The 22609-nt window shown below is 41.8% G+C and overlaps 1 protein-coding gene and 1 long non-coding RNA gene across 3 annotated transcripts in view; both read left to right on the top strand.

Annotated features, from left to right (window-relative positions):
- The window catches only part of SESN1 (sestrin 1), an 80903-nt gene that overhangs the window by 27532 nt on the left and 30762 nt on the right, over positions 1–22609 (top strand). The gene's annotated exons all lie outside the window — the stretch shown is intronic.
- Positions 165–12584, top strand: LOC130679900 (uncharacterized). The gene is made up of 3 exons (XR_008992901.1): positions 165–1317; positions 9718–10557; positions 10595–12584. It is a non-coding gene; the product is annotated as an uncharacterized LOC130679900 (long non-coding RNA).

The raw sequence follows: 22609 nt of genomic DNA, 5'->3' as shown, positions 1-22609 counted from the left end.
TAATTACTTTCTCATAGCAAAACTATTAGTTTTATATTAATGAAAAAAATCATCTTTAAAACTTAAATATTTCTGAAATGCTTTTCACTCATTCATTTACTCAACAAGTATTTCTTGAGCAGCTGCTGAGTGCCAAGCACTGTTCTAGGCCAAGGGGATGAGGTTTTACTAAAATAGGCAAATATCCTGTTTTTGTAGAATTTCCATCATGATATATTGCAGCTACCTGTGTGACTTCGGTTTGAAGCTTCTCTTCCTTCCACGTCTTTCTTAAAAACTATTGACATCACATCATTTTCATCTTGTATCAGTCACAGGAAAAAAAGAAAACCAGTAACTGTAATTTCCAAATTCTTAGCAATTCTACAATCTTCCATGTTTTTCAAATCTTAGAATCCTGTCACTGACATTATTGTCCAGTGTAAAGGTGACAAGAGGGACCCAGTTTAAATATTCCTTAAAGGTTACATTTTCTCTTTGAAAGAGTCAATTCACATAGTGTTACTCATTAATATATAATGTTGCAGCTTATCCAACTCCCGCAATGTTAAAAATAACCATCTGACTTGTTACATTATCAGTAAAGTAGCACCATTATAGTCTGACTCAGTTCCAATGTTCAATAAATAAGCAAAAAGCTTTTAAGTCTTTCTAATAAAAGATTTTGATTTTCTTTGGAACTTCACGGAACCTTATTTCATAAAACCAACTTTGAAGCTACTGATCCAAAAGAGTTTTTAAACCATTGAGAAACTGATCTCTGGAATGAGTTCCTTTTTCTTACCAAGTTTCTTATTTGTTCCAAAACTTAGTTTGTAGATCAGTTGTTTAAGATTCAGCTTATATTTCTTTGTATAAGCAGTATTAATCCTTGGTGGTTAGCTTCAAGGATCAATTCACATAAGTATTCAGCCCATTCTTACTTGAAAAAGTTATGCTGATTTTTACCATAACAAACTACCACTTATGCTATGATTCTAATGAGTATGTGTATTTTGAGGACCACATCTCCCTATCTAAGCAAGAGAAGCTGTGTTTTTTTCCTTCTTGCTTTCCTGCTCTGGACTGGGATCCAGCAACGGGAAAGAACATAGAAATGAAGGGAGGCTAGTGGGGAGCAAGCCCTTGCTGGGGCCAGAATTTTATTAATTCCACATGCTTTCTAACAGAGAATGGCCCTCTTGGAAACTTGTTCTTCCTATGGTCAAACTGGAAAACAGAGCATTCGAGCCAAGGCTTACAGACCCCGTGTAGGTCTAGTGTTGTCACCTGAGAGATGGGAAGGACTACAGCTGCCTGCCCAGTGTCATTTGAAAGGTTATTTGAAAGCTGGAGACTGCTTTGGTGTTTGTCTGCCTCTCTCAGGAAGCTAATTTTATCAATGTTTTAGACCACCCCAACTAACTTTATTTCTCTTGCAATAATTTTTATGTATTTAACAAATATTTTTAATATTTAAAGACTTGCCATACTGTCTCTATCCTTAGGATGGTAAATAAATCTCTGACTCACTATAAATTGAAATTACTTCTTTTAATGATTAAAAAAATACTCCTCTGGGGCGGAAGATGGCGGCGTGAGTAGAGCAGCGGAAATCTCCCCCTAAAACAACATATATCTATGAAAATATAACAAAGACAACCCTTCCTAGAATAAAGACCAGAGGACACAGGACAATATCCAGACCACACCCGCACCTGAGAGAACCCAGCGCCTCGCGAAGGGGGTGAGATACAAGCCCCGGCCCCGCGGGAGCCGAGCGCCCCTCCCCCCAGCTCCCGGCGGGAGAAGAGCAGGCAGAGCGGGAGGGAGACGGAGCCCAGGACTGCCGAGCACCCAGCCCCCGCCATCCGGGCCAGAGTGCAGGGCCCTCGATCCTGGGAAAACAGGGCAGCAAGAACAGTGAGCAGGCACTGGAGGCTGGGCGACAGAGGACATAAGAAAAGCGCGCGACCATTTTTTTTTGCTTTTTTGCTGTTTTGTTTTGGCGAGCGCTTTTTGGAAGTCTTAAAGGGATAGGGACCCCAATACTAGGGAAACAGGGCAGAAAGACCGGTGAGCAGAGGCCTGAGGCTGGCACCGGAGAATAAAGAAAAACGAACGACCACCTTTTTTTTTTTTTTTTAATTAAAAACTTTTTTTTTTTTTTTTAATTAAAAAATTTTTTTTTCTTTTTTTTTTGGGGGTCGTTGTTTTGTTTTGGCGGGTGCTTTTTGGAAGTCTTAAAGGGGCAGGATGGGTCACTTAATCCAGAGGTAGGGAATCCGGGATCTCTGGGCACCCTAACCCCCGGGGCTGCAGGGAGCAGGGAGGCCCCTTACGGAGATAAATAGCCTCCCAGCAGCTCCCCCTCCAACGCGACTCCACCACTTTGGAGCAGCTGCCCGAGCCAGGCCACGCCCACAGCAACAGCGGAGATTAACTCCATAGCAGCCGGGCAGGAAGCAGAAGCCCTGTCTGCGCAGCTGCGCAGCACAAGCCACTAGAGGCCGCTGTTCTCCCAGGAGAGGAGGGCCACAAACCAACAAGAAGGGAAGTCCTTCCAGCCGTCACTCGTCCCAGCTCTGCAGACTATTCCTATCACCATGAAAAGGCAAAGCTACAGGCAGACAAAGATCACAGAGACAACACCAGAGAAGGAGACAGACCTAACCAGTCTTCCTGAAAAAGAATTCAAAATAAGAATCATAAACATGCTGACAGAGATGCAGAGAAATACGCAAGAGAGATGGGATGAAGTCCGGAAGGAGATCACAGATGCCAGAAAGGAGATCGCAGAAATGAAACAAACTCTGGAAGGGTTTATAAGCAGAATGGATAGAATGCAAGAGGCCATTGATGGGATTGAAACCAGAGAACAGGAACGCATAGAAGCTGACATAGAGAGAGACAAAAGGATCTCCAGGAATGAAACAGTATTAAGAGAACTGTGTGACCAATCCAAAAGGAACAATATCCGTATTATAGGGGTCCCAGAAGAAGAAGAGAGAGGAAAAGAGATGGAAAGTATCTTAGAAGAAATAATTGCTGAAAACTTCCCCAAACTGGGGGAGGAAGTAATCGAACAGACCACGGAAATACACAGAACCCCCAACAGAAAGGATCCAAGAAGGGCAACACCAAGACACATAATAATTAAAATGGCAAAGATCAAGGACAAGGAAAGAGTGTTAAAGGCAGCTAGAGAGAAAAAGGTCACCTATAAAGGGAAACCCATCAGGCTAACGTCAGATTTCTCAACAGAAACCCTACAGGCCAGAAGAGAATGGCATGATATATTTAATACAATGAAACAGAAGGGCCTTGAACCAAGGATACTGTATCCAGCACGACTATCATTCAAATATGACGGTGGGATTAAACAATTCCCAGACAAACAAAAGCTGAGGGAATTTGCTTTCCACAAACCACCTCTACAGAACATCTTACAGGGACTGCTCTAGATGGGAGCACTCCTAGAAAGAGCACAGCACAAAACACCCAACATATGAAGAATCGAGGAGGAGGAACAAGAAGGGAGAGAAGAAAAGAATCTCCAGACAGTGTATATAACAGCTCAATAAGCGAGCTAAGTTAGGCAGTAAGATACTAAAGAGGCTAACCTTGAACCTTTGGTAACCACGAAGTTAAAGCCTGCAATGGCAATAAGTACATATCTTTCAATAGTCACCCTAAATGTTAATGGATTGAATGCACCAATCAAAAGACACAGAGTAACAGAATGGATAAAAAAGCAAGACCCATCTATATGCTGCTTACAAGAAACTCACCTCAAACCCAAAGACATGTACAGACTAAAAGTCAAGGGATGGAAAAACATATTTCAAGCAAACAACAGTGAGAAGAAAGCAGGGGTTGCAGTACTAATATCAGACAAAATAGACTTCAAAACAAAGAAAGTAACAAGAGATAAAGAAGGACACTACATAATGATAAAGGGCTCAGTCAAACAAGAGGATATAACCATTCTAAATATATATGCACCCAACACAGGAGCACCAGCATATGTGAAACAAATACTAACAGAACTAAAGGGGGATATAGACTGCAATGCATTCATTCTAGGAGACTTCAACACACCACTCACCCCAAAGGATAGATCCACTGGGCAGAAAATAAGTAAGGACACGGAAGCACTGAACAACACAGTAGAGCAGATGGACCTAATAGACATCTATAGAACTCTACATCCAAAAGCAGCGGGACATACATTCTTCTCAAGTGCACATGGAACATTCTCCAGAATAGACCACATACTAGGCCACAAAAAGAGCCTCAGAAAATTCCAAAAGATTGAAATCCTACCAACCAACTTTTCAGACCACAAAGGCATAAAACTAGAAATAAACTGTACAAAGAAAGCAAAGAGGCTCACAAACACATGGAGGCTTAACAACACGCTCCTAAATAATCAATGGATCAATGACCAAATCAAAATGGAGATCCAGCAATATATGGAAACAAATGACAACAACAAGACTAAGCCCCAACTTCTGTGGGACGCAGCAAAAGCAGTCTTAAGAGGAAAGTATATAGCAATCCAAGCATATTTAAAAAAGGAAGAGCAATCCCAAATGAATGGTCTAATGTCACAAATATCGAAATTGGAAAAAGAAGAACAGAGGAGGCCTAAGGTCAGCAGAAGGAGGGACATAATAAAGATCAGAGAAGAAATAAATAAAATTGAGAAGAATAAAACAATAGCAAAAATCAATGAAACCAAGAGCTGGTTCTTCGAGAAAATAAACAAAATAGATAAGCCTCTTGCCAGACTTATTAAGAGGAAAAGAGAGTCAACACACATCAACAAAATCAGAAACAAGAAAGGAAAAATCACGACGGAACCCACAGAAATCCAAAGAATTATTAGAGAGTACTATGAAAACCTATATGCTAACAAGCTGGGAAACCTAGGAGAAATGGACAACTTCCTAGAAAAATATAACCTTCCAAGATTGACCCAGGAAGAAACAGAAAATCTAAACAGACCAATTACCAGCAACGAAATTGAAGCGGTAATCAAAAAACTACCAAAGAACAAAACCCCCGGGCCAGATGGATTTACCTCAGAATTTTATCAGACATACAGGGAAAACATAATACCCATTCTCCTTAAAGTTTTCCAAAAAATAGAGGAGGAGGGGATACTCCCAAACTCATTCTATGAAGCTAACATCACCGTAATACCAAAACCAGGCAAAGATCCCACCAAAAAAGAAAACTACAGACCAATATCCCTGATGAACGTAGATGCAAAAATACTCAACAAAATATTAGCAAACCGAATTAAAAAATACATCAAAAGGATCATACACCATGACCAAGTGGGATTCATCCCAGGGATGCAAGGATGGTACAACATTCGAAAGTCCATCAACATCATCCACCACATCAACAAAAAGAAAGACAAAAACCACATGATCATCTCCATAGATGCTGAAAAAGCATTTGACAAAGTTCAACATCCATTCATGTTAAAAACTCTCAGCAAAATGGGAATAGAGGGCAAGTACCTCAACATAATAAAGGCCATCTATGATAAACCCACAGCCAACATTATATTGAACAGCGAGAAGCTGAAAGCATTTCCTCTGAGATCGGGAACTAGACAGGGATGCCCACTCTCTCCACTGTTATTTAACATAGTACTGGAGGTCCTAGCCACGGCAATCAGACAAAACAAAGAAATACAAGGAATCCAGATTGGTAAAGAAGAAGTTAAACTGTCACTATTTGCAGATGACATGATACTGTACATAAAAAACCCTAAAGACTCCACCCCAAAACTACTAGAACTGATATCGGAATACAGCAAAGTTGCAGGATACAAAATCAACACACAGAAATCTGTGGCTTTCCTATATACTAACAATGAACCAACAGAAAGAGAAATCAGGAAAACAACTCCATTCACAATTGCATCAAAAAAATAAAATACCTAGGAATAAACCTAACCAAAGAAGTGAAAGACTTATACTCTGAAAACTACAAGTCACTCTTAAGAGAAATTAAAGGGGACACTAACAGATGGAAACTCATCCCATGCTCGTGGCTAGGAAGAATTAATATCGTCAAAATGGCCATCCTGCCCAAAGCAATATACAGATTTGATGCAATCCCTATGAAACTAACAGCAACATTCTTCAATGAACTGGAACAAATAATTCAAAAATTCATATGGAAACACCAAAGACCCCGAATAGCCAAAGCAATCCTGAGAAAGAAGAATAAAGTAGGGGGGATCTCACTCCCCAACTTCAAGCTCTACTATAAAGCCATAGTAATCAAGACAATTTGGTACTGGCACAAGAGCAGAGCCACAGACCAATGGAACAGACTAGAGAATCCAGACATTAACCCAGACATATATGGTCAATTAATATTTGATAAAGGAGCCATGGACATACAATGGCGAAATGACAGTCTCTTCAACAGGTGGTGCTGGCAAAACTGGACAGCTACATGTAGGAGAATGAAACTGGACCATTGTCTAACCCCATATACAAAAGTAAACTCAAAATGGATCAAAGACCTGAATGTAAGCCATGAAACCATTAAACTCTTGGAAGAAAACACAGGCAAAAACCTCTTAGACATAAACATGAGTGACCTCTTCTTGAACATATCTCCCCGGGCAAGGAAAAGAACAGCAAAATGAGTTAGTGGGACTATATTAAGCTGAAAAGCTTCTGTACAGCAAAAGACACCATCAATAGAACAAGAAGGATCCCTACAGTATGGGAGAATATATTTGAAAATGACACATCCAATAAAGGCTTGACGTCCAGAATATATAAGGAGCTCACACGCCTCAACAAACAAAAAACAAATAACCCAATTAAAAAATGGGCAGAGGAACTGAACAGACAGTTCTCCAAAAAAGAAATACAGATGGCCAACAAACACATGAAAAGATGCTCCACATCGCTAATTATCAGAGAAATGCAAATTAAAACTACAATGAGGTATCACCTCACACCAGTAAGGATGGCTGCCATCCAAAAGACAAACAACAACAAATGTTGGCAAGGCTGTGGAGAAAGGGGAACCCTCCTACACTGCTGGTGGGAATGTAAGTTAGTTCAACCATTGTGGAAAGCAGTATGGAGGTACATCAAAATGCTCAAAACAGACTTACCATTTGACCCAGGAATTCCACTCCTAGGAATTTACCCTAAGAATGCAGCAATCAAGTTTGAGAAAGACAGATGCACCCCTATGTTTATTGCAGCACTATTTACAATAACCAAGAATTGGAAGCAACCTAAATGTCCATCAATAGATGAATGGATAAAGAAGATGTGGTACATATACACAATGGAATACTACTCAGCCATAAGAAAAGGGCAAATCCAATCATTTGCAGCAACATGGATGGAGCTGGAGGGTATTATGCTCAGTGAAACAAGCCAAGCGGAGAAAGAGAAATACCAAATGATTTCACTTATCTGTGGAATATAAGAACAAAGGAAAAACTGAAGGAACAAAACAGCAGCAGAATCACAGAACTCAAGAATGGACTAACAGGTACCAAAGGGAAAGGGACTGGGAAGGATGGGTGGGTAGGGAGGGATAAGGGGGGGAGAAGTAGGGGGGTATTAAGATTAACATGCATGGGGGGGTAGGAGAAAAGGGAGGGCTGTACAACACAGAGAAGGCAAGTAGTGATTCTACAACATTTTGCTATGCTGATGGACAGTGACTGTAAAGGGGTTTATAGGGGAGACCTGGTATAGGGGAGAGCCTAGTAAACATAATATTCGTCATGTAAGTGTAGATTAGTGATACCAAAAACAAAGCAAAAAAAAAAAAAAAAAAAGGGCAGTCCCTGTGTGGTAACCTCCAACGAGTTCTACACAAGGGTATAAAGGGCATATAAAAGTGTAGGCAAAGGGTCTGTTTGTGTTTATACAGAGGATCAAAGCCTAACTGGGCTACCCCGAAAATGAACTAAGATACGATATGAAAAAGAACTTCCAACATCTGCACTCTCTGGAAGACTCATGCCAGAAGATGATCATCAAAAAACACCAACAAAGATCCACGCACTGCTACAGCTGTAGATGCACTCATCCCACCAGTTCCTGGACTTGCCATGGGAATGAGGAAGGAAATATCTAAGCTGGCCTGTGCATACAGTAAAACAACAAATTTGACTGGATCTATACTGTTGGAACTCAACCAAGAATTTGGAGAAGTGCAAATTGTAGTGCTCCAAAGTCTTACAACTACAGACTATTTACTGTTAAAAGAACATATGGCATGTGAACAGTCCCCAGGAATGGGTTGTTTTAATTTGTCTGATTTCTCTCAGACTGTTCAAGTTCAGTTGGACAATATCCACCATATCATAGATAAGTTTTCACAAATGCCTAAGGTGCCTAACTGGTTTTCTTGGTTTCACTGGGGATGGCTGGTAATTACAGATATGCTTTGGTTATGTAACTATACTCCTATTATGTTAATGTGTGTGCGCAATTTAAGTAGTAGCTTAAAACCTATACATGCTGAAGTTACTCTACAAGAAGATATGTCAAAGAAATAATCAATCTTCCCATGTTTTCTGCCACCTGCTACTTCTATAGCTTTTCTTCTTCCTTCCTAATTACAACCCTTAAATAGAATTCGTGCCTCATATCAAATTTACCGAGTATCATAATTCTTCCAAGTGGTAAAGATACCTCAAGACAAATGCTGGGCATAGAAGCCACAGGGCATAAATATGCAAAGAAGTAAAAAGCTAACCTTTTCAAACAATAAGGCTTCCCTCTCACTTACCAACTTCACATTTCCCTGTATGGCCCCGGAAGATGACTGGTTAGCCAGAGACGGGTAAGATTCCTCAAGGGAGGAACAACCTAAGACAGGCACAGTCACAGGGGGGCCATCAGGTGAGAAATTGGGGATCAACAGAGGTGAGGCTTAGAACCTCACCCCCCCTGTTCTGAGAGAAATCTTCTGCATACGTGGATGTTTTATTGCCCTTGTCTAGCTCGGATTAACACATAGTCTACAGGCACACACCTGATCATCTACATTTGCTCTCTTACAACACTAAACTATGTTTTCTACCTTTATCTTGTATCTACCTACCACTTCAGCATTTTATTAAAAATAATAATAATAAAGAGAGAAATGTGATATCCACATATAAATCAAGTATAAAAACCAAATGAGTATTCATATTTGAACTGACTGTTTAGAGTTCATAATGCATGAGCAAAACCGAAAGTTTCTGTGATGACTGCCCTTGTACTGTTCACTATGTAACTTATTCATTATGTAAGAATTTGTTCTACATGTAAGAACTTGTTTGTTATGCCTCAGAAGATTGGAGACTGACGAAAATTAGGCTTGGGGTGGATTAATGATTGTGCATTGAGCATTGACTCCCCTATACAGAATTTTATTGTCGTTAACAACCATTTGATCAATAAATATGAGAGATGCCCTCACAAAAAAAAAAAAAAAAAAAGGACAGACTTCCAATGGTAAAATAAATAAGTAACTGGGATGTAATGTATAGCATAAGGAATATAGTCAAGATATTGTAACAGCTTGGTAGGGTGATAGCTGGAACCTAGAATTATGTATATAAATGTTCTACCACTGTGTTGTACACTTGAAACTAATGTAATGTAATACTGTGCGTCAACTACCCTTCAATAAAAAATAATTATTTAAAAAAAAAAAAAACACTCCTCATGTCTTTTCTAGGCTGCGGTTGTGTTCACGGGTGCTTGATAGGAGCTGGTGCAGACAGGCACCACCTCTGTTGATAGCAGAGTTGGGCAGACCTCGAGCAGCTCCCAGCTGGGCCGGTTCTTGCACTGTTTGGACAGTTCCAGGTTTAAGTTCTTCCCTTTCACTGGCTGGCTGTTGTGCGTGGAGAGCGAGGCCGTGGCATGCCACAGAACCTGTTGAAAATTGAAAAAGTAGTTAAGTCAGATGCCTGGTAACCAGTTTGGCTTTTTCACTAATTGGCCCATATGTTTACTTCATATACAGAGTTAAAAATCTGTTGTTCCTGTACTTACCTCCTTTCCTTTATTCTGTTTTCATTTGTTGTATTTTACAACCCTGTTTTACTTATGAATCTTCATTTAAAAGAATTTTTATGCTGTTTTCTGTGTTTCAAACCAAAGTCAGATGTGGTTTTATTTACCTCCTCTTCTCTGGGTGTTTATGTTGGCCTTGACATTTCATTCCCAAGATCTGATTTTCCTTATTGAAAAAATATCAAATCTTTATGTAAACTTCCTTTCAGTTCTATATTGTTAAAATATGTATATTAATAGAATATATAATTGACTTCAATGGTATATAGCAATATGTGTTAATATTTAACATATTAATATAAATAATAAATATCCAATCTCCTCCTTTATCATTGCCAACTTTCCCTGCTCTGATGTGCCAAGATATTTTATGGGTCTTGCAGGGATGGCTGTCATTCATTCATTCACACATTCACACAGTCTACGGATGTTTGGTGAAAGCTAGCTCTGTGCCAGGACACGCTAAGCACAGGGATGGCAATACTGTGTCCCAGCCCTTGTCCTCAGAGACTTGCGATTTAGTAGAGGAAATAGAGGAGTAGACAGTGAAAGTGTTTTAAGTTTTAAGTACTCACTCCCTCATTTTTTACAGCCCTCAGCTTCACAAACTGGGGTGTGATTACAGCCTGGGATCTGTAGCTGTGTGTCTGTGGAGGAAATACTTGACAGGCAGTAACTTGAGTCTATTGCATTGCCATTATTTCATGCAAATTTTGTATTTGGGACCAGTGATTTGGGTTTTATTTTGTGTTTGCAGGGTCTTCCGTTTATGGTAATGAATGCCCCTCCTGGAACTCTCTGATTTGTGTCTCAGGACACTCCATTTCCTCTTGCTGGCTTGACCTCCATCCCCTTGGTACACTGAGATGTTGGTTTCCTTTACGTTGATGGTACAGTTTCTTAGTATTTCAAGTTGGAACATATCTTTTCTCATGAAGCTTTATTATTTTAAGTTTCTCCCGGATGAAGTGCTCTAGTTTAACATTTGTTCGGAATCGTGCCACGGCCAATCTGGCACCAGCTGCACCGTCCTTTCCAGTGTGATTCTCTGTTGCACCTTGTAGTAGAATCTGCTTGTCATCTTTCCCACCTAGATCTTTGTGTTTGGTGAAATGCAGCATATCTTTCTGAAATTTAAAATGAGATGAGGTGGGGGAGACAAAAGGGAGGGCAGCTCTGAGGAAGAGATAGACAATTTAACTGGTAAGTAATTTAAAACACAATTTTAGGTTAAAAATGCATGACTATATTAAGGACTAAAATACAACATTTGACATAAATAATTGTCCTACTTGTGGCCAGCCAGTCTTGCTGGTCCCCGCTTTATGCCACAGGACTTCTCTCCCCTCAGAGATTAGAAATGCCTCTGGAAAATTTTGAGAGGCCCTTCCTGTCTGATTTTATAAATATGTTTGTGTTAAAGGGAGAAGCTAGAGGAGGTTACATCTTCCGAGCACAGCCTCATTTCCTAGAGAGCGGCTGCATTCTAATGGCAATCTTTTAGGAATAGTCCCATTGCTTTGTTGACTAAACCCAGTGGCAATACTGATGGTACATATCTCACGACAAACAGGCATGGTGAGTGGAGGAATATTTCAGGGAGATGGATCAGTCCTCAAAGCATTCACCTGTAGTAAACTGCATGCACTACCTATAGGCAGGGCCAGCTGTGGGCTGCTGAATATTTATTTAGGCCTTCGTCATCTTGGATACAAAAGATTAAGAAGGACCCATTTAAGAAGGACAGTCTTCTTACCGTTGTTTCAGTGAATGTCGTAAGCAAAACTATGGCATCAAGATTTTCTAACAGTTGTAAAGGTAACGTTTTCTACATAAGTTCCAGAGTGTATGAAATGTTGAATGTTGAGGTATCGGTTTTTCTTCTAGAGCAAAGGATGGAATACACTTTTCAAAGTCAGATTTTTATTTTCACTCAGGATTTTTCCACATTAATTTTTTTATTTAAGAGTGTCTACCCTGTGCACTGGGGAAACAGGAAAGGCAAAGGCCTCATTCCCATGGCGCTCACAGACAGGTGGGGAGATAAGACAGGTAAATAGGCAATTGTAAGGCCCAGTGATAAGTGCTCTGAAGGAAGGTTCTGCAGAGGGCTTTGGGGGTTGGAAATGAGGGACACAAGGGGAATGGCTAAGGAAGGCTGTGTAGAAGAGTAAAGCCTCAACTGGCTCCTGAAGCCTGACTGCAAAGTAGCCGGAAGAGGTGCGAGTTAAGGTTCTGTAGCCAGAGGGATTAGCACGTGGAAACGCACAGTCACGGGAGTTGCCAGGTTTGGGAAGCTGTAAGTTGAACTTAGTATAAATGCAGGGATAGGCATTTGAATGGAATATAAGAACTTTACCTCCCTTTATGTCCTTTTGCTCTTCCTCATTTATAATTGCTTTAAATATTCACTCAATATCCAGTTAGTGCCACATCAGGCAGTATTATAATGTTTCTTCTACCATCAAACATAATTTAGAAAACTCAAGAGGAGAAAGCAAGCCCACTGATTCACCCATATTTTTGCTTACTGTGTTCTTTCTTCCTTCCTGGTGCTCCAGGGCTGCTTCTTGTTTCCTTTCTGTTTAACAACTTTCTTTGACCATATGCTTCTAGAGTTGGTCTGTTGACAAATTCTCTTTGTTTTCCTTTACTTGAAGATGTCTTGATTTGCCCCTTCTTTCTTGATGGATGCTTTCACTGGATTAGGAATTTGGGGTTGATCTTTGTTTTCAGCACTTGAAAAATGTTGCACAACTTCCTCTGGCCTCTGTGGTTTCTGACGAGAAATCTGTCCTTCAAGTTGTTTTGACCTGTGGATAAAATGTCATTTTTCTCTTGCTGCTTTCAAGATATTTTTTCATTGTCATTATTTTTCAGAAATGACAGTGATGTGTCTCAGTATTGGGTTTATCCTGTATGAGATTCATTCAGTTTTTTAAATGTATAGGTTTATATCATTTGCCGAATTTGGGGAGTTTTCATCCATTATTTCTTCAAGTATTTTCTCAGTCCTGCCATCTTTGCTCTTTCCTTCTGAGGCGCCAATGATGCAAATGCTAGATTTTTGTTATAGATCCACATGTATCTGAGGCTCTGTGTTTTCTTGGTCGGTTTTCTTTCTGCTGTTCAGGTTGGGTGGTTTCTATTGTGCTATATTGTAGGCCAATGATTCTTTCCTCTGTCCACTCCATTTTTGCTGTTGAGTCTATCCATTGAGATTTGCATTTCAGTTGTTTTCAGTCCTAAAATTCCAATTTGTTTTTTCTTTATAATTTCTACTTCTTTGTTGAGACTTTATATTTTTTCATTTGTTTTTAGAGTGTTTGTAATTGTTGAAGAATTTTTATGTTGGCTGTTTTAAACAATTTTAATGTCTCTGTCATATGAGTTTTGGCATCTGTTGACTGCCCTTTTTTATTCAGTTTAAGATCTTCATGGTTCTTACTATGTGAGTAATTTTCTATTGAAACCTGTACACTTTGGGTATTATGTTATGAAACTGGATCTTTTTTTAAAATATTCTGTTTTAGTTGGTTTTCTCTAACACTTCTCCACTAGAGAAAGAGCAGGCACGGCCTTCCCTGCTAGGTGGAGATAGAAATCCAGGTTCCCCTCTTGATCTCCATCAACCTCCAAGCAGAGAGATGAGAGAACTCTTTGTTACTTCTGGGAAGGGGTGCAAGTTCCACCCTCCATCAGGCCTCCAGTGATACCTTCCTGATTAGAAGGAGCAGGATTGCCTTGTTACTGCTCCCGAAACACCACAAGGTAGAGGTGGCCTCATTACCACCAGGTTCTGTTGAAAGTCCTGACTTTCCCCTAGGCCTGCTCTGACACCATCCTAGCTGGGAAGGAGAGCTTCATTACTCCTGGTGTAAGGAGATGCCCAGGCTCCCCACGTATCTCCTCCACCGACACTGTCACTGGTGGGGGTGGGTGAGTGAGCATCAAAGTCCCAGCTCCCTGCTTGGCTTTCTCCGACACTACCCTGGCAGGGGGATTAGGGTGCCTTGTTACAGCCTGGCAAGGCTTGAAGTCTAGTCTCCCCAATTAGCCTTTTCTGGTATGAGTGGGAGTAGGACTGGTGTTTTGTGGTGGTGGTAGTGGTGCTGGTGGTGCTTGCAGTTCAGAAATGTTCTGTTTTGCTAGGCAGTCCCTTTCCTGGTCCTTTGGCTAGAGAGAGCAGGCTTTTATATTTCTCATCTATAATAATTGACCTAAAATATTGTTATAAAAAAATCCTTTCCAAATGGGTCTTAATTAATACTGTCTATATTCAACTTTTTGTGTTAGGAAGACACAGGCATATTGAGTTCAAATACTTGCAAATATATACTCTTTGGCAGATTTCCTATCAACTCTGTATGTATGTTTAATAAAATATGTCTTATACATGAGAAACCTTCCCATTTTTCAGTGGTATTTAAGCTGAATTTACCTATCTAAGCATTCATATATTTATCATCAGTATTCTAAATGGTTAGCTTAAGCTCTTGAGCACAGTGATGTTAAAGATGCTTGAAAAATTATCTGCTAGATTGTTTTGATTTGATTAATTTATTTCCCAGGTCTTTTGCCTTTTTCTTACTGATTTTATTTAAAAGGTAATTTCTCAATGCTATCTTGGACTATTTTGGTATGAAATTTTAAAATATTTCAGGAATTATGATATGGTTTAAGAGAGGAGAGATCCCAGGATAGTCAGTTCTGAACTGATTGTTGCTATGTTATTAAAATATATTATTCACATATTGATTATGTTCCCATGACATGAGGAATTTTCTTGATTGAACTTTGATTCCTTATGTTCTGGAAACTTCTGTCATTCTTCACTGCCCTCAAAATTCCTCCTTTGGCTTTGTTTTTAAATGAGTGCCACAAGTATTTATACAGGTGAATGCTGAGTGGGTCTTGGAGAGAAGAAATGGTAAAATGTCTGCTATTCTTATGTTTCAATTTAAAATGCTGCATACTCTGTGAAAGGATGTTATTTAAAAATTTATGCCAGTCTGTTAAATCGGTGGTTAACCTTTCATTTGTTTTTAAGAAGTTAAAGTCAAGGAAGTGATACCAAGGACTCCTGTTTTAATTTAATCACTGTAGCAAAACACCTGATGTAATTTGCTGGCGTTGCCCCAGGAGCCCTTGGACAAATGTCTACACAGCGAATAGAGCGGCCCACTGGATGCTAGGTTCCTGACCCCCGCGTTTAACGACTCAGCTGACAATGAAAAGCCTCAACATTAAATGAGGTATTTTCATCGTTTCTCTGCCCCATCAGCACCTCAAACAGCCTTCACTCTGATACCTCTGTGCATAGTTAAAAAGTATGTTGAAGCGTAAGAAAAGGGGCAGCGTGTGAGCGAGAGGAGACCCGCCGAACTAAATCAGCCCATCTGTGAAGGAGGGCTGGCTTGCCGGCGTTGCTCAGTCACTGTGTTCCTGCGGTAGTCGGACTCCGGCGATTCAAATGCTAATCTAACCCCAGGACTGAGCTTTTCATGCTAAAGGTACGCTATCAATCGGCCATGTGCTTCCAGGTAGCTGTTTTCCCGGTCGCGGTTCCTAGGCGAGCCCGGCCGTCCGCACCCGCCCGCAGCCCTCTGCTGGACCGAGGGTCCAGGCGCACGTGGAGCTCCCAGCCACAGCTGCGGGGCCGTGCATGGCCACGAAATAACCCCCTTCAGCCGGGCTTGCTGCTTCTCGCATCCCTGCTTCCTTTCCAGATTAAGGTCACAATAATTCAGTGGACTAACTTATTTTCTGCATGAACAATAGGTACAGAAATACCAACAAGGTTCTTAAAAACTGAATTTGTAGCCAAAAGAGCTCTTAATGGAATCATACTTTGTTAGTTCATGAAAATACTTGTTCCCGCTTTGACAACTTCATTTTAACTATTTAAGTCAACCAGTTTAGAATCTGTAAATGTAAGCTGTCGTAATACAATTTGGTGATTTAGGATTTTTAATACTAGTAAGACTCCAACCCCTCCTGCTGAGATGCGCTCGCAGTGCTTCAGGATAAAGCCAGCTAACGCCTGCTGGCAGTGCCCAGTAGAAAGTCACAGCGCAGTTCTGCGATTTGCACATGCGATGTTCTTGCCTCCAAATTACTTTAAATTGGGCCTCCTCCTGAACTAAAAATTATAAAATATAAAGATGACACTCTGACACAGATAGTTACTATTTGCAAAAGTGAGGGGAAATCACAGTAAATTTTCAGTTATCCCTCATGTTTGAGAATGAGGGATGTTATGGTTAATAAGCTATTACGACAAAGGTTTTATGCAGCATATGCATATCTATATTGTCAACAAATTTGTGAAATAGGCAAAATTTATCTTTGGTCCTGGCCTTTCCTAACCCCCATGGAACCCTTCCTTACTGTCAGGAAGGATTTTCTTTGTCCTTCTACCCTAATAGGCCATTGAAACCTGCCCTTACGGAACTGACCCCTCCAATGGAGTTGTATCTTTCATACATTTAACTTATGCAAATGTGACTATTCTTGCTCATCAAAAATTTTTACATGTGAGACAGAAAATATTTTTAATGTTAACATCCTAGGCAATTCTGCCTAACATCCCACTCAGTAAACATATGCCCCAGTGAGTGGGAAATGAAAAGCAGAGAGTGGCTGTGTTCCCCGCCTGTCGGTTCTTGCTTCCCACCTCACCGTTCTGAGGGTAGTTCAGGTGCTAAAGACGTGCTCCTTTTGGTGCAAGGCCCTGAGTGGATGCCAGGGACCCCGGCTAGTGCTGGACCAAGTCAGCGGTCGTCTGCTCTGATACGAGAGGACACACGCCAGCTTTAGACTCACCAAGAAGTGGCCTGTCACTCTCCAGCCTGGTACCTTCCACAGAGATTTTCAGGGATAATAATATCTACATGATTTTTACCTTGCATACCTAGCTACAGTTTGAATCAGTTTTCTCTTTTGTAGGGTCTTTGCATTTTAACATAAAATAGTCTGTTTATAGAACTACAGGCATTATTGAACCTCAACCAAAATATGTGAAAGAAAGACAACTGGGTGTCATTTTACCATTTTCATCTCTGAAGAATATGAGTAACAGGTTTTTATGTGTGTTTTTTTTTGTAAAGTACTTCTAAAATTATACCAAATAAGCAGGCATTTACTCTGTCAGATCCTAAGGCCAGCACTGATTTTATACAGAGATGTCCAAGTTTTTTAGAACTGTAATATGGTTAACACATCAACATTAAAACTTTATGTTTCACCTCTGGTTCTCAGTTACTTCCTCTGTAGAATGAGAGTATTGGTAACTAGACACCCTCCAAATTCCTATTTTAGCTTCACTCCATTTATCATTATTTTAACTCTGAAATTCTATGATTATTAAATAAATGTGGACTACCTGCTGAAAAAATCACATTGTTTAATCCAAAAGTATTTTAACATGCTACAGCACTGCAAAGTCATTCCCGTGAAATAAGGTCACCAAAAACTATTGCCCTGCAAAGATTAGTAGAGATTTATAGTTTCTAGGGCCTAATGATGTTTACTATGTGAAATAAAACATCTTTTTTTTTTATGCCCTAAATAAGAGAAAAACGACAACAACTAGATTTTTAGGACCTTGCTGGAGAACATTTGAGCAAAGATTTTGATTGAAAGAATACATTTTTATAGAAAATGGCAATGCAATATTGTTGCATCATGGAGTCTTAAATGGCATGGTTCATGAATGAGGTAACTTGTTTTTTTGGACTTACGGCCCGTGAGGGAGGGAAGGATTGTCTTTACTTCTTAGAATGTTTTTGTGCTTTTTATGTCAGGAATATAGCAAGAGTTACATTTTATTTGCATGTTCTGGGCAGGGGCCCTATAGAAAAAGACAAGGGAATTTGATCAGTAAGAGTTTCTGGACACTGCTACTGAACAAAAAGCCACAGAAAGTTGATAAGCATCCTGTAAGCCTTTTTGTCAGGACTAAGGGGACATTGTCCTTCTTTTTCTCTGTGGCAAATTTAAATCATTTTATTGTTTTACTACAATGATTTTAAGAACATTTTATTAGGTTAGAGAACTGTAAGTGAACACACGATACTTTCCCAATGGAGAAAAGCTGACAATAATATTGCTCGACTGGAAACAAGAAAGCTAAAACTGTGGTAGCACTTCCTCCAGGTATGTAGCTAAGATAAAGCAGAATTGTCTGAAAGTTAACAGGAAAAGAAACTACTTGTGAAGTGTTAAAACCACAGTGTAAGAAAAACATTTTTTCATGTCATAGAGTATTAAGAAGTAAATGTCACAGTCACACTGGTTGAGCAGTATTTAATAAATGCACTTTCCTTCATCTAGGATAAAAAACAACAGAAAGCACCACATCCCAGCATCAGCAGCTGGGCTGTTGCGTTCCTCTGGAGCCATGTGCTCCACAGTAGCAGCACCTTTGTATTCTAGGCAAAGAGTGATCTTTAGATTTTCTGTGTCTCACAAAGGAAGTACAGTACATACTTAAAAATTAGTCATTTGAAACTTTGAACTTACTTCCTCACTCTGGAAAATCCTAGACAACCCACTTACCTGCATGCAGTGGCTGAACTATAGAGCTAGGAGCATAAGTGATGTTTATGTTCCATTTTAGGAGGGTTTCTATGAGAAAATGAAACCTAAATTTTAACCAGGATTTCCACGACATTCCCTTCCCATTCTGCTGAATCGCCTCTTCCCCCAGGAGGCACTGGTAGGAGAGGTCACAGTGAGAGGTGGGAGGGGGTAGGAGTTCTGAATGGGGACTAAACTTGAGAAAGAAGAGTGGGGAACCTTTTGAAGGTTTCTGAAAGTCTTTGCCTTTAGCAAGGCCAAGGGCAGCTATAATAATAAGGATGGCATTGTGATAGCTATGCTCTAGGCCTCCCAGAAGTTCAGCGATAAGCTTGTCCCTACTAATCATTAATGCGTGAGGGAGGCTGTGAATATATGTGTCGCCCAGTAAACTCAGGGACTCTGCCCGCGTCCCGTCGCCGTCGCCTGCCCTCTCCCTCCTTTGCCACAGTTGCAGCCTCGCCTTCGTCCCTGAGGGTCCTCCCCCATACCCTTTCCTTCAGCTCCTGCTCTGTGTATCTCCTTTCTCCCAATCTTATACATTCACTTACCTTTCACTTTGAACCCAAAGGAAAGTTTGGGGCCACAAAGGTATGTGTACAAGCAGTGCTGCAATTCAATCTGTATCTAAAAATACTGCCTGACTTGGCTCTCTTAAGTCGAAGTACTGTGCTCTCTGTAGGTAATTTGCTAAATGAAAGTTGTTAACTTCTTTGCTCCCGTTAAGTCCAAAATATGGTTTTTAAATACTTAACCTCCAGCAGTGGTCATAAAAAGTCCATCTCCATCCTCCTTTGCCATGACCCTATTCCACCCCCACCCCTTCACTGAGGGGCTTGGGTGGATAAGAGGAAAAGAAGGCTTTTGGAATATCTCTTCCCCTGAGATTGAGGCCACCTCCCAGATCCCATTCTCCCGTATTTTAGCCTACCTGCATAAGTGTGTGTCTTCTTACCTGTTCATGTGATTATGGGGACAGTAGCCCCTACGTCCTACCCTGATCTTCTACCTGTCCCTGCTGCCTCTCATTCCCCCGTCGCGTGTCCGGGGATTCAGTGCACGAAGAGATGAGCCGTTCCTTCCCTTGGAGCTTTCGGTCCCGTCCAGGGGACGAGCCAGCTCCCCAGGAGTGGCAGCACAGAGAGGTGAGTGCTGTGATGGGGGACCCGGGGGGGACGCCCAGCCCAAGTGGGGGCAGCATCAGACCGAAGGTGAGACGTGGGCCAGGACCAAAGGGGACAGATGTGCAGTCATAGAGAAGAGCAGGTGCACATGGCCAGGAAGGCCTGCGGGCAGACCGCGAGGTTCGGTGAGCACGAGGCTGAAGAGGGCGGGGGGCGGCCCACCCCACTGCCCAGGCCCCAGATGTGCGCGGGGCGCCTCTGCCCGCCGCTGAGCCCAACCGTCCAGCCCCTCCTGACTCGGTCCTGAGTGTTCGCAGCGTGCGGCGTGTAGCCTGACGCGTGACCGCCTGCTGCCTCCCGGGGACAGCGGCGTGTGTTCTCTCCGCTGGGCTGCGGGCCCCCTGGGCAGCGGGAAGGGAAGGGTGCCACGCAGCACCCCAGTCTGCCTCGGCGCCCAGCGCTGCCGCTGGTCAGCGGCGTGACAGCCTCCTCTCGGGCAGCACAGGAATGATGAGCTCCTTTATTGCACATGTCGCCGTGTGTGAAATTTATAGGCCGTCAAACTCTGTATTATGCGTCATGAGCCATGGTTCCTGTATGGAGCCGTGTTCATCACATCATGGGGGGCTTCATGCTTCCTTCGAAGACCTGAGGGCCCTGAGAACTGCAGACCTTATGTGTCCATGGTGACAGGCGTCTCTCTCGTGCTGGTCCTTGCTCTGCGTTCTTCCTCTGTTTCGCCTGCTCCTACATGTTGTCAAACTTACAGGTGAGCCCAGGGTCGGCAGCCAAGGAAAGAGTACTTTGACACGTGGGAAGGCTCGGGTGCCTGGTCTCCTGACCACCTGGGAGACCTCCCGGGCTCCTCCCCAGCTTACGCCGCACGCGAGCGCGTGGCCCGCAGGCTGCACCCGGACGCCAGCACCCAGGACACCCCTGCGTGGCCGCTCACAGTCCTCAGTACCCCCCGATGTCCTTGCTTCTCCAGGTCCATTCTTCGCACTTTGATTTTGATACATCTCCTTAGACCAGATTCTCAGATCGGGGGTCCTTGCTGTGACTTCTTGTCAGACACTAAGGAACCCCCAGATTCTGAGGGCTCCAGGGCTGGGAATCTTACTCATGCTGCTATGGGACTAAAAACAGGTTCAGAGAAGGTACACAGGCCTTCAAGTCCCAAGTGCCAGGAAAAGCTGTGGCCAGGTTAAGAGGCCATTTTATTAATTTTACCTGCCACCTGTACCACCTGTACTTGGGGGAAAGTGGGGCTCCAGTGTCCTGAGGGCTGGTTACCTTAATGCGTAAGAGTTACGTTATCTGTCAGCCTTTGACTATCCAAGAAGCTTACTGAGGGGTTGAAGTGCCTTAGCAAAATAGACTTTGAGTACAGATTGACATAAGAAAATAACAAATATTTTCTTCCTCACTAAGACGAACACAGAGCTTAGACAACATCTCCTTGTTATTGGGGAAAGGAGTGGGTTGCGGGTGGGGGGAGGTGGTAGGAAGGTGGCAGTGGTTTAAATTCAGTGTTCATAGCATCTTAGGAAATAATTCACTCTCAAGAAAAAGACTTCATAATGCCGAATCATCCCTGCTTCTCATGTGAATTGTTCTGAGTAGGAACATTGCCAGGAGTCAAGGGCATGTAGTCTGGAGACCGCCGTTGTGGTACAATTACTGTTTTAAACCATGGTTTCCATTTGTTGGTAATGGTGTCTTTAGTCATCAGTGGCTAGGAGAAAACTTTCTAGGATGTGAGCTCTGTACTACTTAGAAACAATAGCTTTCTGGGTTTCCTTTAGGTTTTAGGGCCTTGAGCTAGCTCCCTGTTTACCGCTACATTATTGCAAATGTTCTATAGTTAACTATTTTCTTAAGCAGAGAAGGTAGAGAAGAATCCTGAAATCATCTTACTATGCTGAATCTCTGCTTCAGAGCAGGCATGAAACTGTAAGAACCAGACTCTTATCAAGTGAGCAATGCAGACTGAATCTGTGTGAGACAGTTAACATGCACTGCCCAAGGTAATCGTCAAACCCAGCTAAAAGAGGTCGCCAATATGCACCATTGTGCTATTCCAGGACTGTTGCTTCATCTCTTCAACTGCAAATTTTTGGGGAAAGTTTTTGGGGTTGTTGTTCCAGTTAGGGCGCTTTTATTTTGGCAGTAGGCTCATGAAGAGCCGGCCAGATTTCCTGGAGGCAGGTGATGTTCTAATGACTTGGGGTGGGGGGTCACAGAGGGTGGGGTGAGCAGTCATACAGAAGAGATTGCAGGGAAAATAGTGCAGGCAAAGATAGGAAGGGATGAGGAGAAGAGTTCACGGTCCCCTGGCCTCTTTCCTGATGGACAACAGTCTCTGGAATATGAACAGTGGAAGGGAAATCAAAACGTTATCAGGCAACATCATGGCATCATGGGAACAACATGCCTGGGAGTCAGGCTTGAGTCGGGACTGTACTGATGCCTCTTGCTTGCTACGTGACCTTGGGGTTGGGTACTTAACCTCTCTCTCACATTTCCCATTTCTAAAATGAAGATAGCTCTACCTAAGGGGTTATTGTGAGGGTTAAATGAGCTAAACTATATGTAAAATGCTTTAGAAGAGTACCTGATACACATGTACCACAATATGTATTAGCTCTCCTATTTATATTATCAAACCTGAAACCGTGAAGTGTAGTATCTACTTCCAGAATCAAATCTCAGTCTAAAAATCTAAGTTAAAGCTCTTCATCAACTGGAACTCAGTTACCCAACTGGTGCAATAACAATCAGATATTCAGCCAACATGGAATCCTGGTTTCCAAGTCCTTCGTATCTCTTTGCCTTTGTAGTTAAAGG

This window comes from Manis pentadactyla, chromosome 12 (assembly GCF_030020395.1).
Source record: "Manis pentadactyla isolate mManPen7 chromosome 12, mManPen7.hap1, whole genome shotgun sequence".
Lineage (NCBI taxonomy): Eukaryota > Metazoa > Chordata > Mammalia > Pholidota > Manidae > Manis > Manis pentadactyla.
The sequence above is the reverse complement of the archived record's forward strand: the minus strand, read 5'-3'. Positions and strand labels throughout refer to the sequence as shown.